The following is a 3,610-nucleotide window of genomic DNA, read 5'->3' as shown; positions in this document are numbered from 1 at the left end:
CGTCTTTACCATGTAGTTGTATATGTGACCATTAAGTCAGTAGAATCTAAAGTTAAAGAATATCTCGATGTGATCCGCCAAAGTGACTTTTGGTGACTTTAAAAACCCTCGATCCAATATGGCTGTCTGATTGAAGACAATCTTATGAAGATCAAGATTCACCGAAGTCGAACTATCTCAAAATGAATCCCCAAATTTAAATTTTACAACTAGCACAAACATCCTCTTTGTGTTGCTCCACATAAAACGATTTTGATGCTGACATGTCGTTTTGAAGGAACTCCGTAACATCCCATCGTCTTTTCTTCAGATTTCAGATCCAAACCTGCATCCTACATTTGTAAGTGCATACATCGTGATCTGAAGACGAAGATGCAACGCAAGTTATAAAGTTTCATTTTGCCCTTGACTTCAAACACGAATACGTATATCTTAAAACGTGCAAGAATGCCGTTATTTTGAGCAGCTGGAACCGGAAGGTTGCTCAGCAAGTATGGTGAAAAAATCCATACCCTCTGATATGTACATAAAATACAGAAGTGCAAATATAATATATCCTATTTGACTGACTGGACTGACTGAGGTTAGTTTAAGCCGCTTTTAGCAATATTCCAGCAATATCACGGCGGGGACACCAGAAATGGGCTTCACACATTATATCCTATTTTAAGTGTTTAGGAACTGAATCGTGTTCAGTTTTAGTGGGTTTTCAATGTTCGCCATGGTAGGGATGCTAGTTCGGGAATATACTAGTATTAGGCAAACAGAGTAGCTCTGTTAGGCAACAAGTCAAAAATCAAAGTCGGTTAATCGTTAAAAACCTAGGTACAATAGCACGAAGTGATAACTCTACGACAATCGTAACTCCCATTCTTTGAGCGTAGAGTTACGAAGGTCGTTGCACAAGTGGGCCCAGAACAATAGCTACCGTAGCTAACTTCAGCCACCTTGCTAAGGGACCAGGGCCTAGATTTTCAGAAGCTCTCTTAGCACTAAGATAGTCGTAAGTGCAATACATTAACATTAACTTACGGCTATTTTAACGCTAAGAGAGGCTTCGAAAAATCTAGGCCCTGGCCCTGATCCAACATAGTTTTCGTAACGTTACGACCTGTCGTAACTTTATCGTTTATCATAGACTTAGTCGTAGCGCTGCAATGTTTTGTGGGTCGGGGACCCAGTTTTATTAAAATGGCGTAACGTCTGTGTGAAAATGGGTAAGTGGTAGAGAGTTGGTTTTAAATCCCCTTCGAACAGTACCAGGACATTATTGTGTGTGGGGCAGTCGCCTTGGAAACTGATTAATGGTATCCATTGAATTAGAGCAAGTGAGCGTGAGTTTGGTTTGATTGGGGAATCGAACCTGGGTCTTCAGCGTGACGAGCGGGCGCTTTTACCATTAGGCTTCCCCACCGTCATCATAAGCATAGATCAACTCAATGTATCAAATATGTACATTGATGGCTCATACCACTCTGGAGTGAGTGAGCTTGACCAATATTCCATTTCACATAGTGTTCTTGCATATAACACTGTTCAAGAAACTTTAATAAAAATATTTCCCTAATGACAGACCTGTGAAGAAATGGGTCTTTAGCAACCTATGCTTGACGGAATCGGGAGGTCAGGCTCGCTGCCTTAGTTGACACGTCATCAGTTCCCAATTGCGCAGATCGATCCTCATGCTGTTGATCACTGGATTGTCAGGCTCAGACTCGATTATTTACAGACCGCCGCCATATAGCCGTGATATTGCTGGAATATTGCTGAGTGCGGCGTAAAAACTAAACCTTCCACTCACTCACTCGTAGATCGATGTTCATGATGTTGACCACCGGGATTGTCTGGTCCGGATACCTCACATGCAACTGGAATACACAAACACCAGAAGACAATAGAAATCGGCTTCGAGTGAATCGAGAACGTTCTTACTCATCGTGTTACCGTATTAACATACTAACAAACTTCACTTTATGACGAGCAAACAGATGTTTTCTCAGCGAAAAGAGTAGACTGATATTTTTTGCATTGTCACATATATACCTTTGAGGTCATTTTTCAACATTTAGTGTAGCTCCCACTCACTCACTCGCAACGATAACAACGTTTCCCTGAGGTGCGTGTTTTTTAGATAGGGAGCGGTGTGGTAGATTAGTGGTTAAAGATCACATATACCCTAGAGGTACAAATACATAAATCACTAACTGGCATCGTTATAAATGAAACCCCGTCATTAAAACTACTCATTTTGACCTTTAATTGACTTAAATCGACCTTTTGACAACAGTGCACAATTCTCACCCGCGAACGAAATTTCAACCAATCAGAGCGGCGCGTCTCTGTGACGTCATATGAGGAATAGCTTTGAAGGCCGATGCAGAATTCATCTACATTTTAGGGGGTACATTATCTTGTTTACAGGCTTGTATAAACCTGAAATCGTGACAATTGTTGTGGGGAAATGAAAGCTATATGTTCTCACAATCTACTGTCATTTAATTTTGTCTCCTGCTTTGCCTAGTTTCCGAGTTACAACTTGTTTTCATAGACGATTCTGTCAAAATCGATTGGTGTCGTTAGGCCCTATTTGTATAATGACTGATCCAAATTGATCCCATTTCTGTGTTTTTTACCTCGATATTTAATCATGTCATGTAAAATCTGTTTGTATTCTCAAAACAGTGTCGGCCCATAAGTTTTCACATGCAATACAGCAATTAATACTCCCTCGTTGTAACCCGTGTTAGGTGGTATAAACCTACACATGTTATTTGTCATCATTCACTTGATGGTCAGTTAATGAATTTATAACTGGTATAATTAGTGGTAACACACTTAGATTACCCGACAAAGGTTCCCATTTGGCATTTCTTGTGTCTGGAGTAAATATTCAACATTATAAACATCGATCAAAGGATTAACCGATAACACGCTGATTGATTAATTACTTTTATCTTACACAGCGGAATTGTCAAAAGGTATTGTTTATGTATGTAGATTTTACTAATCTATACTGAATACACTCTGTCGTGTCGGTGTATGCGTAAAATACAACGTCCTTCTTTCAAAGGATTAACCGGCAATACATTGATTGATTGCCCATTATTGGCTAACTAAATTACTGTTTTTTTAAAGAAAGGCGGACATTGTGCAATTAGTTGCCAGGTGTGCTATCTTGGGTGACCAATGAGACTATACACCAATACCTGAAAGATTTATCACTTTTTCGTATATTAAACTGTTAAAAGAAATATCATTTGGAACAGTTCTGTGGATATTGATGGATACATTCCTCGAACAAGGTAATGGCCTGATATTGTTCCTATAACTTTAATCTGTTTTTAATTTTAATATTTGCATTTTGTTTTATTCATTTTGTCGTAGCATTCAACAGAATCATTCTTTTCGCCGTGAGTGTAATGAGACAGACAACATGCACTAGGGTGTGTGTGCGAATTATGATTGACAATGGCAAACTATAAAATGTCTAGATATTACAGTTCTGATATAAATTCACTCTATAAGTATCAGCAGATCGTCTGCTTTTATTAAGTTTGAAAATGCATACAAGTATGGTTATAAACTAATTAGGATTATAAGACCAAATATA

Source organism: Haliotis rubra, unplaced genomic scaffold (genome assembly GCF_003918875.1).
Source record: "Haliotis rubra isolate DU_JTF1 unplaced genomic scaffold, ASM391887v1 Scf194, whole genome shotgun sequence".
NCBI classification, from domain to species: Eukaryota; Metazoa; Mollusca; class Gastropoda; order Lepetellida; family Haliotidae; genus Haliotis; species Haliotis rubra.
This window is presented reverse-complemented; position numbering follows the sequence as displayed.